We start from the raw sequence: 20,226 nt of genomic DNA on the forward strand, positions 1-20,226 counted from the left end.
GTGGAGGGCCGTGCCAGGACACCAGATGTGCAGACGAACAGCATGGATGTCCTCTCTGCTCATGCTGGTGTGCGGAATCGACGTGCCCCGCGTGGTTATGCGGAGGACGTGCGGAGCGCCCAACCCCATCTCCGGCACAGAGAAGGTCCGCAGCTATGAACAAAACCGAACTTACCACCAACAAAAGCTACTTTCTCCATGTTCTGCAAACAGAAGAGGGATTTCACCAGCTCTCTGCAGAGGGACTTGAGAAATCCCTGAGGCTAGCACTTGACACCTGTGAAATCTGAGGCCCGACGCGGTGGTATGGTTCCTGCCCTGATGCACACGCCTGGCCTTCTCTACGTAGATTGATGATACTAATGATCAGAACAGAAATGAGTATTTGGATGACTGTGACTCTTTTTTGAAACGGAGGTCGCCCAGTGTTCTGCTGGGACAACACACATTCGTCTCTCACACTCTGGAGGCTGTAGGTCCAAGGTCAAGGTGTCACAGGGATGATTTCTCCAGAAGCCTCTCTCCTTGTGTGGCTGACAGCTGCCTTCCTGCCGTGGCCGCACATGTCATTCCTCTGTGCACATGGACCCCAGTGACCCTGGGTGTCTCTTCCTATAGGGGCACTAGTCCTATCACACCAGGGCCTCACCTTGAAGACCTCATTTAACTGTAATGCCTCCCTAAAAGTCCCATCTCCAAACACATTCACGCTGTGATTGTGGCTTAGATTTGGGGGACACATGGGGCGTATGGCTCAGTCGACTAAGCGTCCGACTCTTGGTTTCAGTGCAGGTCATGATCTCATAGTTCATCAGTTTGAGACCCACATCGGGCTCTGTGCTGACAGTGCAGATCCTGCTTAGGATTCTCTCTCCTCTCCCTCTGTCCGTCCCCCGCTAGTGCTGGCGCGCGCGCGCTCTCTCTCTCTCTCTCTCTCTCTCTCTCTCTCTCTGTTAGTAAATAAACACTACAAAAAGAAAAGAATTTGGGGACATATTTCAGTCCATAGCACCGACCAAACCATAGGCCTGACCAAGATCCCGAGAATCCTGTTACTGGTGAGGCTACCGGCCTTCCTCACTATCCCGTCACTGTAGGAATCCCGTGACCTCCAGGCATCATCTAGAGCCACCCAGCCCACGATTTTTATATTGATTACAGGTTGAAATGATAATATTTTGGATATATTGGGTCCAGTAAAATCTGTTTTAAAAATTTAATAGATAATTTAGAGGTTTGTATTGTAGTACGTGGTACCTGAGAGCAAAACCTTCTAAATTAGCACAATGGGTAATTTTTAACATGGTATTTGATTTAATAAAACTGCTTTCCTAATATCATGTTGTTTAAATGCTTCATGGCATTTAGGGTTCTTGATAACCTAACTTTTGAGAACATGAGCCATCTGAACTGAGAACACCGGCCTCAGCTTTCCACAAGTGCTCTTTCTACTGTGTGAACTGCCCAAGTGGAAGCATTTTCCATTAGAAAGTGAGAACTACCAAGGCTGTATTCTTGGAGTGAAGTTTACAACCCTTGTGTCAGATGCTGGAGAGGACAGTTTCCATCACTTAGATTTCACGAATGTTCTTGAAAATGGGTTTAGGATTTGATGTCATGTGTCTGGTTCCCTCTGGCACTCCCAGCTCACTCTTACCCTGCTTTGGCAAGTGTATCTTCCGGGGGGCTTTCTGTGGCCTGCCGAGAGTCCCCTGTCACCTGGGAGGGAGCCACGGTGACACTGGTGTCCCTTTGGGCCCCCACACTGAGGGTCTGCTCCCCTGGGCTCCCAGGAGAGCCCAAGGCCCGAGAAGTGAGTGTCAGGCTGGGCCTGAGGGGAAGAGGGTCCGGGCTGGGGGGGGGGGGGTGGTGGGAGGGGCTGGCCACACCGAGCCTCCCTCCCCGTGTGAGTGGCGCTGGGAGGCTTGCCCACCACCGTTGGCAGACACACCTTTCAGGTGCCCAGTAGCCCACAAGCTGGCAGCATGGCCTCCCCATCCAACCTGGGTGTCTCCCAAGCTCAGGAGGCTACTCTGGGCTTCTGGAATGTAGAAGAGAAGAAGCCAGAAGTTCTGGCAATGGTTCAAGCGGGTTAGAAACATAATGGGAGACACCTGGGAGTTCAGATCCACCAGGAGATTGCCCCTGAGGCACACAGGTCCACACTGGCAGGTACAGGACGTGCTGGTATTTAGAGCAAACAAACGTGAATGGAAAAAGCAAAAGTCCTGCAAAGTATTGGTGATGAGGTCTGATGGGATCTTTCTTACGGGATCAGTGGGAATCCAGTGAGCTGTAACCTTTGTAAGAGATACACCTATTCCAGAATATTTTTTCTGTGGATATAATCAAAGACACGGATGGATATTTATATCAGCCAAACTTTGGAAACAACCTTAAAATTTTAAAATAGAGGAACGTAAGATGAATTATGTGCCAGAGGTTGGCAGCTAAGATTATTTTTGAATAATATTTAATAGTATGAGTAAAATGGTTAGGGCATAAGGTTAACTGAAAAATACAAGATTCAAGGCTGAATATAAAGAAGCCTACAAAAGACTGATACTTGTTTTGCATTTTAAATTGTTTCTTTTTACTTCTAAGAATATTCTCCATGGTTTTCAAAATGAAGGGATACTAACCTTACAATTAGTAAGCATCCTATAAACATTTTGTATAGAAGAATTTATAATTAGCTTTTTTTCATTTAAAAAAAAGATTCAAAAAAGTGTATCACAAAGTAATTCGACGTTGCCAAGGAGATACACACATTTCCACTTTCTGCCTCTGCGTTTAATTCGTTTGCCGTGGTCTCCCAATTCAGACAATAATCCTACACAAGGAAGCTTTTCAAAACCTTGGAGTAATAGCTTTATTATTATTTTTTTAAATTTAAGGCTCTGAAGATCTTTGAAGTTCAGGGGGGTTGCCATAGAGATTTATATCAACTGAATAATAAAAGTAAGAATTATAAGGCAGTTCACCGGTAAGTTGAAAGGTTATACAAGTTTTTCTTTCTTTTATGAAAAAAAGTACAATAAATAAGCCATGGGTTGTGAGCCGTCCATGCCTGATAATTTAAAATGTAATAACCACCACAGCAGTAGGCTTGCTCAGCAAGTCCCCGCCTAGAGAGCGGGGGCAGGGCAGGTGCCCAGGTGCCCAGACACATAGTCCTCTCTGCTGACTTCGGTGGGGGGTCCTGCGCTGTTCAGGACGAGTCTGGGAGGGCGCCTCTTGCCAAAGGGCTGTAAGGAGATGCCGCCGGCCACTCTCGGAGCTGGAGCCGTGGGGCAGATGGCGGAAAGCGCCTTTTTCTCCAGGCGCAGAGGGACTTTTGGGTGAGGGGCCGGGGCCCTCTGCAGGCCCTCAAACGGCCTGAGCCGGACACTGAGGGGCTTAGACGCCTGTGTGCCTGCCCCGCGGGGGTCAGGCGGCTGCTGGGCCTGCGGCAGGTGCACTGGGGATTCGGAGCCCCGATGCCATGACGTGTGGACAGCCGCACTTTCCTCTAGAAACAGGCTGGCAGGCGAGGGGCTGGGGATGTGCAGGCCAGGCTCCCCTCCACATGGTCCTTCCCTTCCCACTGGAAGCTTTTCCTCAGAAATGTGGAGATCCGCTAGAAGCAAGGGCCTGTTTCCCTGAGCCACTGGGGATGATGGCTGGAGTGCGGGGCCCGGCACAGGCCACCGGAGCCCTGTGTTCCCCTGAGACACCTGCTCTCCCCACCTTCTAAGCCAGTGCTTTCCTCCTTAGTAAATCAGGGAAAATTACCCCACCTGTTCTCCGCCACTGTTCCCTGCACACGTTGTTATGAGAGTGAAAGCACAGACACAGGCACTGGAAAGGCTAGGAAGTTTCTGTAAGCGGCTCTGACCCCCGTGGTGGAGCACAGTGCCCTCGGTGGGTGTTTCTCGGGGGTGGGCTGGACTGACCATGTCTCCAAACCTCCTGAGTTCCTGTTTTTAATCCATGGCTTCAGCACTGTGATTCTTTCACTTCACATCATCACCAAACTACTGTGTTTTTGCTTCAAGATTTGTCTCCCTAAAGCTGTAGGGGATGTGTACCTAGTTGTCAGAGAACTGCTGCCATAACCGAGCACCATGCACTGGGGGACCACAGGCTGGGGGGACCACGCACTGGGGGACCATAGGCTAGGAGAACCATGGGCTGGGGGACCATGGGCTGGGGGAACCACGCGCTGGGGTAACCATGGGCTGGGGGGACCATGCGCTGGGGGACCACAGGCTGGGGGGATCATGCACTGGGGGCCCACGGGCTAGGAGAACCACGGGCCGGGGGACCACGGGCTGGGGGAACCACACGCTGGGGGAACCACGGGCTGGGGGGACCATGAGTCGGGGGACCATGAGCTGGGAGACCATGCATTGGGGGACCACACACTGGGTGGGGACCTTGGGTCAGGGGACCACAGCCGGGGGACCACATGCTGGGGCGGCGTATAAACCACTGATCTCTGTTTCTCACAGTTCTGGAGGCTTGGAGCCCAGGATCCAGGTGCCAGTGATCTGGGGTCTGGTGAGGGGCTCCTCCTGGTTTGCAGACGGTGTCTTCTCGCTGCATCCTTATGTGGAGGAGGGGCTGGGGGCTCTTCTGTAAGGACACTAATCCCATTGTGGGGGCTCCACTGTCATGACCTCATCACTCCAAAGCCTCTGCCCTGGCACCATCACTTGGGTGGAGGCTTAACATATGAATTTGGGGGGACACAGACATCCAGTGTGTGGCGTCTGTGATTACGGGATTAGAAAAGGAAGTAAGTACGCAGTCGATTTCAGCGAAAGTCCTGGTGACATGTGAGTGGTGCTGAGAGTCCCTGGGGTCTCAGATCATAGCGCCTGCAGTGGGACGGTAACTCCGGACGCTTGCTCTCCCTCACCAGTGCCTTCCCACCACTGTGCCATGGGTGTGGCCTCATGGGCACACTGCGTGCCTGTGTCTCCTCAGGCACACTGTCTGCGGCCCTGCCTCTCACCATCCCGCAGCCCCTGGCGCTCCCGTGAGGCCTCTCTGGACCCGCCAGCGAGAGCGCCGTGGCGGAGCTGTGTGCACATCCAGCTTTGTTCCAGTTCCCGGCTCGGCGACTAGGGCCTGCAAAGGGCAGGAAAACGTCCTTCTTTCTCCTACCCTCTTTCTGAGAGGGGCAAATTAGGTGGACAAAGGACAGATTGGTGAGAAAAACACAGAGGCGTTTATTAACACGCGCGTTGCTCGCACGCGGGATCATGCGAGCTTGAGGATGCACAGGGCGGGTGGGCATCTGGTTCAAGCTGCATCTGAACAAACACCAGTGTTTTGTTCACTGGTGACAGCACACAGAAAGAGGACCTTGGGCGTCCGGGGTCACAAACGGCGGGAAGGCAAGTACACACAGACGTGGTGGGGGATGAGGGCCACGCTCAGCAGAGTGCGTTATGTGGATTCTGTTGATGCCACTTCCTCTCCGGCCGAGAAGGGTCTGCGGCGTCCCCCATGATTGACTTCTGTACTTCCTGGTACTTCCCGTCTCCCTTCAGCTCGAAATAGTCCTTACGCTGAAGTGGTCTACCTCGGAGGGCCCACTCCAGTGCCGTACGGAGACCCGAGCAGATGAGGAGACACAAGGGTATCAGGCAGAATTCCCGAGGACTTAGCGTTGGGGCAGTATTCTCGTGCAGGCATTTTGTGGAGCCGTTATTAGCATCGCCAGCATTCACGCTTTTTCCTAGACACCCAGAACAGGAGCAATTATATCAAGCAAATTAACGAAGGAGGTCACGGAAGAGTAAAGATGAGGCAAAAAGAGAAAAGGGGAGATGATTTCCAGCGGGGCGCATTTTTGCGGCCATGTGCCGGGAAGGCGTTTATGAAGGTAATGAATATAAACTTACACCCTCCGAAAACAGATAGAAAGTGCAGTGGAGCATTCGAGTGGATGATTAAAGAGAAAAACAAATCAGGAGGTAAAATGACTGTGTATGGGGGCCAGAGAGGCTCTGCGGTGAGGTCTGGTGGAATTGTGTTCAGAGGACGCTGTAGGGAAACGCAGACGCTATTAAGGCTATAAAGATCGATAAAGATTACAGTGAAGCTTCACGAGACATTTTTTTCTCCACTTCCAAGCGCTTCTTCCGAGTCTGTGTATTCCTTGGACCAGATGTTGTATTTCACATCCATCACAGTACAGGGTCTTTGCCCTGTCTTTATCCCTGTGGCCGGCTTCAGATGTTATAGAATAATAGACCCTTTTCCTATGAGTGTCTCTTTCCCACACAGATACAGTAAAATTAGGTCCACATAGTTTTATTTCCACTGCTCCCATTTTTCTTTCCTTTCTGTTGTAAATACAGACGTCATCTGAAGGTCTTTTGTTGTCAAGGAATGATTTGAAATTCCGCACTGTGTCTCTCCTGGACACGCCGTTCATGTGATTTCCCAGCATTTCCGTCGCTGTCCCAGAGAGGGGTGGGGCGTTCCAGCTCAGATGTCTGCAGACTGTGTTAGGAAAGCATTTCTGTGACAGCTCACAGGTGGTCTGTTTTGAACAAATGTAGCTTTTTCTCTTTTTCTACCTTACATTTCTATTTGTCTCTACTCTCAAGTATTCCAGTAAAAGGGCCAACAGAAGAATTCAAACATCCAGATTATGGACGTAGGAATTTTGATAAAGTGAACACAGCCGTGTATGCACAGTGTGAACCATAAGATAGAACTTTATCAGCACCCCCTGGTCACTGTCCCCAAGGGTAGCCACTTGTAGTTCGTCTCCTGTCAGTTTAGTGTTCCCAGCCTCGGAGGACCTCAAGCACAGACTTGGGCACAGCTGTTTGCTTCTGCTGTTTGCCGTGTGAGCCTCCTTGTGTTGAGATCCTGCACAGCTTGTTCGTGTCCTTGTAGGGGTGTGGCTGCACTGGTCCTTGTCACCCACTGTGAGGTCACTGGATTGCCTTTTCCTTTCCTCCTCTCCTCATACCTCCTCCTTATCCTCTGCCTGTCTTCCTGGCTTGGGACTCTGGCAAACAGCACTGCTGGGCCTATCACCTGCATGTTCCCAGTGAGTCCAATGCGTTCTGCGGTGGGTGAGGGTGGGGCTGCAGCATCCTCACGTCCAGCTCCGAGGCGTCCCACCGGCAGGCTTCACACTCACGGGGTCAGTGTGCACTCCTGCACACAGAGGGTGGAGTCCCTGCCCACTCCTTCACCAGTGCCTGATGTTAACCTTGCCGTTCAGGCCACTCCAGGTGGCTTAAATGGCACCTCACTGTGCCTGCAAGATGGGTTTCCCTGACGATCAGTCACATCGGGTTCCTCTTTCTGTCATTATTGACCATCAGGACAGCCTCTTTTAGGAAATGCCTGCAAATCTCCTGCCATTTTTTTTTTAATGAGAGAGAGAGAGAGAGAGAGAGAGAGAGAGAGAGAGAGAGAGAAAATACATCCCAAACAGGCTCAATACTCAGTGCAGAGCCTGATGCAAGGGCTTGATCCCATGACCTTGGGATCATGACCTGAGCTGAAATCCAAAGTCAGATGCTCAACCAACTGAGCCCCCTCCTACCATTTTTATTATAGGTTCTCTGATTTTTTCTAAACTAGTCTAGAAAGGAGACCTTTTAAAGGACACGTTTTTCGCATATCTTCTCCTACTCTGTGGGGTTTGTTCTAACAGCATCTTTGATGGTCTGGGTTCTTCAGTGCAATGTAGCCCCAGCGCATTACTGTTGTGTTCTAGAAACTTACAGTTTACCTTTATATCTAGATTTGTGATATACCTGGGGCTCTGGTGTGTGTGTGTGTGTGTGCATGCTTGTGTGTGTGTGCACACGGGAGTGAGGTCAGGGTCTAGATTTGTTCCTTTTCCAGAAGGATGTCCAAACGATCCGTGTCAGGGAGGGAAGTATATTTTCTCTGCCCGTATCAGGCTCTCCGGCTGGGGCCCTACAGCACCGCATGGACGGAAGACAGATCAGGAAGAGCAGCGCAAACAGGAGTCAGTAACCATGTGTGTCACCCACGCACACAGGGGCGCAGAGGAAACTCCGAGGAGTGGCTGGAACCCAGCTCAAGCTGGCTCTGAACAAGTAGCACTGAATTTGTACAGAGGTGACCAGACAAAAGAAAAGGACTTTGAGCGTCCAGGGGGGCAAATTGTGGGAGAGCCAGAGCGAGCGCAGCCCATTATGTGGATGCCTTTCCATTCGCACCGCTCTGCATTTCCATGTGAGATTTAGTTTACAAAGAATAATTCACGGGGACTGGATTGGCAGTTTCTCAAAGATACAGATTGAACGGAATTTTCTAATTGTTTATTGCTGTTACAGAACAATAAAATTTTCATTAACCTTGTTTCTAGTAACATTGCTATATTCACTTACTAATTTATTCTAATTTATTTTTTCTGGAGATATTTTAGACCTTGTACATCCAAAGTAAGTTGGTTGCAGATGCCAGTTTTATTTTTTTCCAGGTGTTTTATTCATTTTTTTTAGCTTTATTGTACCAGTGGGACCTCCAGGGTCATGTTAAATAGATGTGGTGACATTGGGCATCCAAGTCGTATTCCTAAATTCAGTTAGGGGTGGAGAACTTCTAGTATTTCTTTATTAAACATGATGTTCTCTGTAGGGTGTGTATATGCCTTTTTGTCAGGTGAAGAAAACTTCTTTCTAGTTCTGGTGTGTTTAAAGTCGGTATCATAAATCTAATTTTATCTATTACTTTTATTTATCATGAAGATTATATCATTTTTATTTTTTGTTCTGGGTTTTTTGTTTTGTTTTGTTTTATTTTTGAGAGAGAGAGAGAAGGAAGGAGGGAGGGAGGGAGGGAGAGAGAGGGAGAGAGAGAGAGAGAGAGAGAGAGAGAGAGAGAGAACACGAACAGGGAGGGGCAGAGAGGTAGAGTTAGCAGAGCTTTGCATAGAGCTTGCATAGAGCCAAGCAGGCTCAATGTGGGTCTCAGACTCACGAACTGTGAGATCATGACCTGAGCTGAAGACAAGAGTCAGATGCTTAACTAACTGAGCCCCAAGACACCCCAATTTCTTCTTTAATATGGTATTAAATTGATTGATTTTTGAATGATAAATGAAATTTGCATTCCTGAAATAAATACAATATTTTGTGACGTTTTTATATCCTTTGAAATACCGCATAATAATTGGTAATATTTTGTTTACTACTTTTGCGTGCTAAAGTTTACGCCACATTTGTCTATTCATAACACAACTGCCTGATTTCATTTTTTAACCCCCTTGTTTGGAATGAATGTTAGTCTGACCTCCAAACACAAACTCTCAGGACTATTTATTCTCTAAAACATTGGAAATATTTCTGGAGAAGCCATCTGCTCCAGGTGATCCTTTTAGGTGAAGGATTTTAATTCCAGATCTAATTTTTTTACTGGACACAGAGTTGTTGAAATTTCTTATTTCTTCTTATGGCAGTTACTATAAGTTGTGTTTTCCAAGGAATTTTTCCAATTCAGTTAATTTACAAATTGGGACATACAGTTGCTCACATTGGCCTAGAACTGTTTAATGCCTGCGCAGTCTGGGGCAGATTTTCTTCTCCTTTTCTGGTATCATCGTTGAAAAAGCCCTCTTTTGTTTCATTCCCGATTAAACCTAACAGAGCTTTATGAATTGCGTTAGCCTTTAAAGAATAACGATTCTTTGACTTGGTTGAATTTTCGTGACACTGTTTTTCTCTGTTTAACTTCTGCCCTTATCTCCATTACTTCCCTTTTGGTTTCCATCTGCTAGGCTAACGTCCTGTGGTGTTGCGAGAAACCATTGGTGCCTGGCCTTCTGTCCCTGGTGCAGCTCGCCCTGGAGGCATGGACGCTTCTGGCGCTCAGTCTCGCTGTGTCCCCTGGGTTTCGATGTGTAGACTTCCCCAGGCTTCTACTCAAAATGTTTTCTAATTTCCACTTGACTCTTTCTTTAGCTAGGAAGTTTTAGAAGCGTACTACCTCCTTCTGCCTCATTGTCCGTTTACTGTTAGCTCTTTTATAACCAAGTTCACATTCAGCTGCTCCGTAGTTGGAGAGCGTCTTCTGAGTCCTCAGTCGCGGAGGTTTGCTGGGGTTTGACTTCAGGTTCAGCACGTACAGACAGTTCTGGCAATTGTTCTGCACAGTCCCTTACAAGTGGAGTTATTTAATCCTTGGATTCAGGGCTCCGCAACTGTCAGCAGCTCCAGATTATTAATCCCCGTGTTCCGATGTGTCGGTTGAATCCTTATGGTGTTTTTCATTTAATCTGTGAACTTCATCTGTCAAATTTACCTAGACGTATTTCTTTTTCTCTCTTCTACCAGCTTGTGCTTCTTATATTTTGAAGTCCTGTAGTGAGACATACAAGTTCTGACTGCTTTATCTTCTTGTGGATTCACCCTTTTATCATTACAGGATACCCTTCTTATCTCTGCCAGTGATTTTGGCTTTAAAGTCTACTTTGATGTTAGTATGTGTCCGCTTTCTTGGGGTTAGTATTTGCAGAGGGTATCTCCTTCCATCATTTCCATCTGTTCTCATATTTAAGTTGTTCTCTCTGCACACATGCTGGTTTTTATCTTCACCTGGCCTGACCATTTGCATTAAATCCAGGTCCTGGTATGCTCAGATTTAAATCTGCCATCTGGGGATTCATACTCTGCACTACTCATTTTATGTTGTTTCCCCTCCTCTTTTCTGTTAATCGAGATTAGGTTTCATTGTGGCATCTTTTTCCTCTCTTGACTTGTAATTGGCACGTCCCACGGCTGCACCTTTGGTGGCGTTCCCGAGAGTTGCCAGAGTCATCTTTAAATTATCAGAAACTAATAGGGATGTCTGGGTGGCTCAGTTGGTTAAGTGCCTGACTTCAGCTCAGGTCACGATCTCACGGTTTGTGAGTTCGAGCCCCACGTTGGGCTCTGTGCTGACAACTCAGAGCTCAGCACCTGCTTCCGATTCTATGTCTCCCACTCTGTCTGACACTCCCCCACCCACTCTCTGTCTGTCTCTTCCTCTCTCTCTCTCTGCCCCTCCTCTGCTTGCTCTCTCTCTGTCTCAAATAAACATTAAAAATTTTATTAAAAGAATGCCCTATTAGGAGTAAAATTACGGGGTCAAATGTCACAAACATTTTTAAGGCTCATGATCTATAAAGACAAATTACTTTTCTGATTATTTGAACACATGATGCTCCTGAGAAATTTTTGAGACTTTTTCTACTGCAATCTCACTAGCTTTAAATTGTAGTTCATTTTTAAACTTTCCCAAATTAAAATGTGAGAATTGTATCTTGTTTTAATCTGCATCCCTTTGTTTCCTAGAGAGGCACATGCGTGTGCAAATATTTACTGGCTATTTATATTTCCTTTGTAAATTTTATTTGCAAACGTTTAACTGTTTTGCCATCAGAGTGTTAGTGGGTTTTTTTTTTACTGTTTTCTAACAGTTCTTTGTAAAATGTTGATATTAATATTTTCTATTGTTCAAAACATGTTTCAGTTGCCCTTGTGTCTTTTTATTATGTAAATATTATTTTTAACATATATGAATGGTGATATATTCCTAACCTATCCCCTGGAATGCACCATTTATTTCCTGAGCACTAAGAATGCAAAAGTAAATGAATCATCTTGCCTCAAAGAAACAATAAATGTTCAAATGGAATAAAATAGAGTCTCAGAAGCTGAATAAGAATGATTTCTATTGTATTCTATTACCTGGTTCTGGTGAAACAGGAAACCATGTCTTCTGTTTTTTTCCCTTGCGGGGAAGAAAATAATTTTATCTCTCCCCTTCTGAGTTCTTGGCCGTGATCCCTGTAATAAAAGACTGACAAAGGAGAGAAACACAGACGTTTATTAACATGCACATTTCGTAGGCACACAGGACAGACCATGAGTCATGTGACAAAGTCTGGGGTGGGTCCTGTGACAAGTGTCCATCCTCCCAGCTGATTAGACTCCAGGGACGTGATTGGTTCCAAGTGCTTCCTTGGGGGAGGCAGTCTGTGTGCAAGCAGATGGGAGTTGTTCAGAGAAAGCCCCTCCAGGCACCTGCTGGTTCTCCAACATCTTCAGCTCAAAATAATCAGTAGACCCAAGTGGCAACTTTTGGGGTGCTGTGTCCCAAACCCCTACAGTCCTATTTTGGGGTGGCATCTTCTGCTACTTTCCCTTGACACCATTCTTTGAATGACATGTGAAATACACAGCAGTGAGCAAGGCCATGGTTGAGCACAAGAAGTGTTTGATGGATGTTGGACATCTTCCATCCAGGAAGGGTTTGCAGGAGGATGTGACCAGGAGGACAGGCAGATCTGAAGCTGAGAGGCAAAGAGATCCGTCACCCATCTCTCTATGTCTTTGTAAACTGAATGCTCACACAGCACCAACTTTCTCCCTGGTGAGGACATGAGTGGCTCCATCCAAAACCCGGCAGCCAGCCTCCATCACTGCTTGTCTCTTAGGGCCTGTGTGCCTGCGTGGGACGGCTGTCCTTCTCGCTCTGCCTTTGCTTCTGAGATGACAACGTAAGTGAATTGGCATGTCTTTGAAGTATGGATGCATGCCCACTCAAACATTTTTCCTTGATAATATACTTGGCACTCACCAAAAACTCATGTCTTCTAAAGAAAGTTAAAAATGAAATTTACCTCCTTGACTCTCATTCTCAAACTTCTTTTTAGAAGATTTGATTTCAAGAGTATTGTGTTGGGCAAAATGCTTCCTTTTTCTGCTCTGAGGCTGTCTTCCTGTTGTCCCCTCTGTGCCTGAGGGGCAGGGTCCCCTCTTGCTCAGGCTCCAGGGTCACGGGGACATTAGCCAGACTAGCTGGTGCCTCTCTGTCTCAGCAGACAGACATTGGTCCTAATGCAGAATGTGTTCAGATGATCACCATCTTCTTCAGAAGGAAAAATCAAGCCTCTGATTTGGCAGTGTCTACAGCAGAACTTGTGTACCTCGGGCCTTTGAAGACGGTCAGGCCAGGCTTCTGGACAACACGCTGTCTGTCTCCTTTATGGCCATTGATTTAATTAGCAAAGAACATATTAGTTTACTCTCTCCGTGTGTGGAGCGGAAAGCCCGTCAGTTGTGTGATGATCACCAAACCCTCTTCCGCGACTAACCGAATCCACAGAGTCATTCTAGAAAAGTTGATATGTCTGGTTCCTGCAGAATTCCTTAGCCTGCATTTCATTTTCTTTTCTTTTTGCTCATGAGTGAAAGTATCAAACAATAGTACGTGAAGGTCGCAAACTGAGATCTTTGATCTTAACTTTTCACAGGCATTTTGGAATTGACTCTAATGAGAACCAATCCATCAAAATTAGGCTTTTCTTGTTTGCCAGACCATTACCATTATTTTAACATCATTAGCTCTGCTTAATAGCACACATTTACAGTCGTAATTATTAAAAAACAGAGTAATGTTCTTCAGATCCACTTCAATGATAAAACTCCAGAGTGAAATCTTGATAAACACAAGGTTTAAAGATGTCAGTGGTATGAAATTATGTCCAACCGGTGAGAGACTGCATACATTTCTCTGTCTTCTCCCTGCACACGGCCAGCTCCATGTTACCAGCCATCCTGTCTTCTTGTGCTTTTCTTCGTCTGTTTTCTTGAAAAAAATACCCTTTGAAAAGAGAGAAAGAAAGAAAAGAAGGGAAAGAAGTAAGCAAGAAGCAGAAAAAGGAAACCAGAAAGTTCAAATGTGCTTAATTGAGTATTTTAGTCCATTTTCTTCTGATTAGTTTTCTTTGCCTTGTCTTGGGATCAGAGAAGTTCGTCATGTGGAGATAACTCATCGAACAGGTGAGTCACACCTGCTGTTTTGATCAGAACAGAGGAACGTGCAAAAAGATAATGTTCTGATAGATGCGTTTGGGGGCAAATATGTCCAGATGTCTTAGGCAGGTGTTGGTCAAGAGAAAATAGGGAAGTTGATAAATCAGGCCCACAGTGAGAACTGTGTCTTTAAACCCAGGATTGCTCTCATTTGCTTTGTTGTCGTGCGTTTTCTATGCTGATCGAATGACTTGGTAATTACCCTGCACATTGCTTTGATGCATTCAGTCCTTCAAGTGTCCAGACGCAGCCATCTGGTTTGATATCGTAGAGGTTTGTGGGCTACTCCTCACTGGAAGACACCTTGAGCCTTATACATGCACGTGGCTGCTGGATTCTCATAGATGGCGAATCTGCTTCTCTCTTCTGTGACTGCAGTTTTCTTTCCTTTTTCGATGCATAATAAGACATCATCCTTCAGAGTGGGGGGATCCAGAGTAGTTCACTTTTATCAATTGTTGCTATGATTTGGAAATATCCAGTTTAAAGCAAAGCCTTCTCTGAAATCCTAATGCTTCCGCTTCTTTGATATTTAAGTTTTGAGCCCCTGCTGTTGTGTGTAAGAAGATCAGCAGGAGTCAGACGGACTTGGACCATAGGGCAAAGGGATGTTGATCCCAGCAGGTGTGACAGAGCAGAATGTAGCGGCATCAGGAGGCACCAGGGACCTCTGCCCTCCGGGGCTCGGGGACACGATCACTGCCTGGCATTACAGCCGAGGAGGCACTGGTGGCTGGTGGCCGGTCTTCAGTCCTGGCTCTCGAGAGACGTCCGCAGTAAAGCCACATTTCATTAGCCTTTGTGTTACACTTGCGGGGCTTGAGTCACAGCTGCCATTCTCCTCTATTTCGTTGTGACACCAGCGGGTCCTCCGTGGACATGAGCAGTGGTCTGCTTCACTGGCTGGGTCTGCCTGACTGCAGCTTGCTGTTCCGAAGTGTACACTTGATCGCTCTTCCAGATGCAGTCTTTCCCCACTTCCTGTAAGCTTTCTTGCACTCCGCCACATTTCACGACGCTTCTTAAAGGTGGGTGCCCCCAGAGCGGCACGTGTCCCCCTCAGGAAGGCCGGGAACATCAGCATGTGAAATCCTGCTCGAGCAGTTTTGCCTGGTTCCCTCTGATGTGATGCGTGCAGAAAATGCCAGTGACGGGAGCAGGATGGTCGCAGTGCCAGGAGGGAGATAGGCACTGGTTCAGCGACAGATGCTTGGGTGGCGGTGAGAACACGTGAATGGCATGGAGATCGTAGGTAAAGAAGGCAGATGCGATCAGAATTTCCCCCTGTTGGTGCATCAAGCTGAACACACTCCCGCAGAAAGGCCAATAAGTGACATTAGTGTCCTGTCGCATATGAGGACATATTTAGGATCATGTAGATATTTAGAATATTCAGCTTTTGCCGAAGGTAAGCCGGGTCAGTAGACTTCTGTCCAAAGAGAAGCTGGTCCTGCTCTCCCTCTGCCTCTGATGCGTAAACAGAGGTCATCAAAGCTGTGCTTGGGCATGCCCTACCTTTACATGGGCCCAGTTACTCTGCTTTTATGACACTTAAGAATGGATTTGCTCAAAGGGCGCCAATATGCCACCTGGTTTTGGATCGCCCCTAGTGTGACTGCTTCCCCTTCAGGTCAGGGTTGGCCACCTTTGATAGAGTTGAATCACGTCAAGGTGGGGTGAGTGTGTAAGGCAGCCCCAGGTACGCAGACGCATTTCCACCCGTGGGGGGTTCTCTGCCTCCACGGAAGGACAGTTCCATGACCGTTTCTATTACGTCCAGCAAGCCCACTGGGATTCAGAAGTTTCTGACCACAGGAGGAGGTCTGGAGGTCTGAATGAATGTTGTCAGGGAAAGTCACAGCCTTTCGTCTTTTCCGCGAAGGATCACGTGGGTACTTGTGGCCCCTGGCACGTGAGGAGTGCTGCGTGTGGGGTGCTTGTGCCGTCCTGAGAGCTCGGCTTGCATCTTCAGCGGGTTTCCAGGTGTTTCCTGAGTGCCGCCTGGGGTCTTCCAGTCTCTTCTGACATTCTTGTACAAACGGAGCATTTTTCAACTGAATTTAGTTTGTTTTGGAGACATGAATCTTGCCTCTCCAAGATTGTCAGGCGATTCCTCATGGTGATTTCCATCATTTGTCAAACCTGCCTCTTTCCAAGCCCAGCAATGCGGCCCCACATGAGCTACAAGGAGTGGGGGGTTGGCTACTCTCCATTCCCGCACAGAATGGGTGTAGGCGCTGAGGCCAAGACTGCCCGGGGCCACGCCGGCCTCTAGATGACCACGCAATAGGGTGAGCGCTCCAGTCACACACACACACACTCACACACTGATACACACACGCACACACATAATGCATACTCACACATGCGCACTCACGTGCACATATGTACGCACGCTATCACATGTGCACACTCACATGCATGCCTGCCTGCATGCACACACACCTGCACACTCATGCACGTATGCACCCACACTCACATACACTCTTGCACGCACTTAATGCACACAGCGCACACCCACACACATGCACATGCTCGTTCATGCTTTCACGCACGTGCACATGTGCGTTCACACGCACACATATACCTTGGACTGCTCTGATTTGTATCACTGCGTTACACAAATCTTCCAGGAAAGTGTCTCCTGAGATTCAGAGGCCCAGAGTTCCCTGGGTGGATGACTAGGACCCTGGTATTTGTTCCCTGACTGGAAGACATTTTCAGAGCGTATGTGGCAGTACCTAGCAGGTTTGATGTCAGTTCTCTGTTTCTCAGAGATAGAAATAATCACTGTTCCTGTAACTCATTCTTGGTTGTCGGATGCTGTGATGTCAGAAGTACTAAGCCAACGTGCTTTCACTTGTACGTGGTGAATCTAGGTACGCACTTTATCACTAAGGGGCTTTCATCCGTACACGTGGAATCTAGGTACGCATGTCAAACCGGCTGCCCTCGCTGGCTGGCTGTGAGGGAAAACTCATTTTAACAGTAGCGAAGGCATCGAGTTTTACACTCACGCCCCAGGCTGGGCGCGTTAGTTGTTCGTGGACACTGATTGTGCTGCTGCCTGAGGGAGTGGCCCTCATCCACGTGGCCCCCGTGGGCCAGGATGTGGCCAAGCTGTGGTCACCGCATCCATGTCCCCGATGGCACATCCTTGCCTCTGATCACTTCTGGAACATTCCACACACTGCTGTATTTACTCCCCACTGCCTAGAACCTGGTCGCACAGCTGCCCTCTGCGGCTCGGGCACCTGGAAATGTCATTTTTCTTCTGCAAGACTAGAGCTTGTCTCCGCACTGGGGCTATGTGGCCAAGCAGGAGGGCACAGCACATGGGGCGATGAGGCAAATTCCTGGCCCCCATCTGGTCTCGCAGCTTCTGTGAGCAGAGTCAGCTCCTCAGGGTCTGCTCTGGGATTCCTGCCGCTCTGTCCCTGGCACGTGGCTTGAGGAGTGAAGTGCGACTGTGCCCTTGCTGTTGGTACCTCTCTTCCGGGTGCCATACGTGGGATTTGATGTGTCTGAAGGCAGACTCGAGATTTTCCTTGCCTGTCGCCCCCTCCCCCCCACCTCCGTGTCTTATCTCTGGAACAGCAGCCTCCCTTCCATGCAGTTTTGTAGGTGGGACAAGCCAGGACTCCCCTATCCCTTGACGTCATGATGGGTGGTTACCAGGTCCTGCCAGCTTTGGCTTTGGGTTGTGTGGGTGCGTGGTGGGTGCCACAGCCCAGGCTGTCCCCCCCTCAGTGGAGCACTTCTGGCCCTCACCCGAGGTGCCGACCCCACTCGGGAGCTCCACACAGGGCCCCCAGCCCCGTCGAGGGGCCCTGCATGGGGAGCAGACAGCGTTCCCGACGCTCAGACAACTGGGTCCATGCAGGTGGACAGAGAGTCAGTGACAGAGTGTCTTTTGCCGTGGCACCCATGCAGCCCCTCCAGGAGGTGCCCTTGCCTGTGGGCAGGCAAGGGCTCTGCTCCCCGGGGCCCCTGCCTAGCACTGGCCTCCTGGGAACTTCTCACCGGGGCATCTAGCTCTGGGCAACGCTGCCCCATAGCGCCTTCCTCCGGTGCTGCCAGAACCTTGTAATGGTGACACTAAGGGTGTATATTCTTTGTCCTCAACGTCTCTGAGGGACATTAGGATGTCCCCCCATCACGTGTGGAAACAGAGCCCACGTCGTTTGCCCTGGAGGACTGGCTTTCCTTCTCTCAAGGTCGCAGAGTGCTCGTTCTTATTAGGTCTCAACATCCACGGGAGGGCAGAGGAGGGAGGTGTTTTCATCAGGTTCTGGGGAAGCTTGCTGACCTACCAGGGCCCCAGATGGCTAGTTTGACACACTGGGAGAAAGGCAAGCCCACTGGGCTTTCTCACAACGGGTCTCTGTACGCGGTGGCCACCGCGGCCCTTCAACAGCCTGTTACGCTCTAGCAGAGTCCAGCCCTCGCGACTCTGCCCATGGGTACCCCGTGTCCTGTGGCTTGGGTGCCCTTCCTGACACCCCCGGGCTCTGCCCCAGGCCTGCCCCTGGGGAGCCCCCTTGGCTGCACATTCGGGAGATGCACCGGCCACGTGCACCCCAAGCGTGTGCTCTGCCGGCCCCGGGTCAGTGTCCTGGCTTCCAGCACACGTCCTGAGAACATGGGAGTGAACGCGTGCACCAGCAGATTGTCCTCAGGCCCCCCTGACTCTTTCCCTGGCCCTGCTGCAGCCTCCCTGGGACATTGCCTCCCCAGGAGGTCACCGGGATTTTGCCGGGTGAGGCCGGTGAGGACAAGTGATGGGGTGGCCTTCCAGGCTTTTTCAGACCAGGGACAGAGCGGGTACCATTACCTGCACTTCCTACAGCACCCGTGATGTCATTCAGAAACCGTAGGCAAATCATTCTAAAAACGTCCAGCGGAACTTTCCAAAAAAGCACGTATTGCAGGAGTTTATTTAAGGCACTGGATTTGCACTGCGGTGTAGGCAGGTTGCTAGGCAACCACCTCCAAGCGGGGCTGAAATCAGCAGAGAAGGAAGGAAGCAGCTCCGAGTCCCTGGGCCTGGCCAGGCATCCCTGGGACCCGGTGGGGCCTCTGCGTGGCAGGCGGTTAGACACCCCGCCAGGAGGCCTTGCTTTTCAGGCTGTAAAATCCCTGTGTGACAAGCGGTATTTAAACTCGGCTGTGTCTCCTAGCATCCCGTGAGCTCCCTGCTGGCCACAGAGCTGCACGGGCCTCTGGTCCCTGTGCCCGGAGCAAGTGTCTCCATGATGGAGAAAGCCCCGACTCTGCCGTTTCTGTGGTGTAAACGCTCCCACCCTTGCTGCTTTCCGGCCAACAGCACGGCCTCCCTGAGCACCGGCTCGGGCACAGATGGGCACACTGGGGTACACAGCCGCGGGGTGCAGCCAGCAGTAAAATGCAGAGTAACAAGGGGGTGTGAGTGTGAGGGCTTGTTACCTCTGTTTAAACGTAGTGTATTTGGTTGCAAGTTCGCGGAATCCAGTTTTAAGAATGGCCGTGTAATGCCGGCTCCTACGATTCCCTGGGATGTAACGGTCCGTCTCCCGGGCCGCTCAGAGGGGCTCTGTTGCTAACACACTCCCGTCGAGGCTTCATCGCGTGTGGGGACCCTGTGTACCTGGGAGCATCTCCCCACAGCCGAGGTGGAGTTGGCTCTGTGGCAGGGCCATCAGGGCTCAGGACGGCTGTCCCTAAGCTGGTCCCCAAGTGAGCTCTCTGCCTCACCTTCCTGTCTGACCCTGACCTGGCGCTCTGTCTTGCTTGTGAGAGCTGCCTCCGTTTGGTCATCTGGGAGGTTCTGGCCAATCTGGAGACTCTCCCGGCGTCCACCCCTTTGGGTCTCCACGGACTATCCCTCCTTGTCAGGGTGCAGTATTTGTGACCCTGCACGGCTTGTGCTCTCCCGTATTTCTCTCCGCCTCTGTCCCCTGCGCAGAGCTGCTCCCTGGCGATATGTTCTCGGCCCCTGCTTTTGCTCCAGGGTGGCATTTGCTCCCGGGTGAGCTCACCTGCTCTCCTACTGTCACGGCTCCGTTATTAGCTCCTCGTAGGCACGGATGAGACGTGTCTCCAACCTCGGTGCCTGGCCGTGGCCCCTGTCACAGCCCGAGGACAAAGCCAGCACCTCCACCTGGATTTGGAGCTGCTTCAGCTCCAGACCCGCTGGCCTGCCCGCTGTCTCCTCCTCTCACCCCGCCATCCACACCGTCTGCCTCCGTCCACGTGCCAGGCTGCCTTCGACAGGTGCTGTCACTCACCGTTTTCCCGTGCGCACCGCGTGCCCACCAGCATCTCCGAGGCTCGGCCCTCGAGCCCAGTCTTATAACACCCCAGATGGGTGGCTTCAACAACGCGTGCTTCTCCGTGGTCT

At 49.7% G+C, this 20,226-nt stretch overlaps 1 protein-coding gene and 1 long non-coding RNA gene across 2 annotated transcripts in view; both read left to right on the top strand.

The window, feature by feature from the left end:
- The window catches only part of DLGAP2 (DLG associated protein 2), a 784,363-nt gene that overhangs the window by 335,606 nt on the left and 428,531 nt on the right, over positions 1–20,226 (top strand).
- Positions 4,434–8,349, top strand: LOC109498681. The gene is made up of 2 exons (XR_002155530.3): positions 4,434–7,057; positions 7,925–8,349. It is a non-coding gene; the product is annotated as an uncharacterized LOC109498681 (long non-coding RNA).

Source organism: Felis catus, chromosome B1 (assembly GCF_018350175.1).
Source record: "Felis catus isolate Fca126 chromosome B1, F.catus_Fca126_mat1.0, whole genome shotgun sequence".
Lineage (NCBI taxonomy): Eukaryota > Metazoa > Chordata > Mammalia > Carnivora > Felidae > Felis > Felis catus.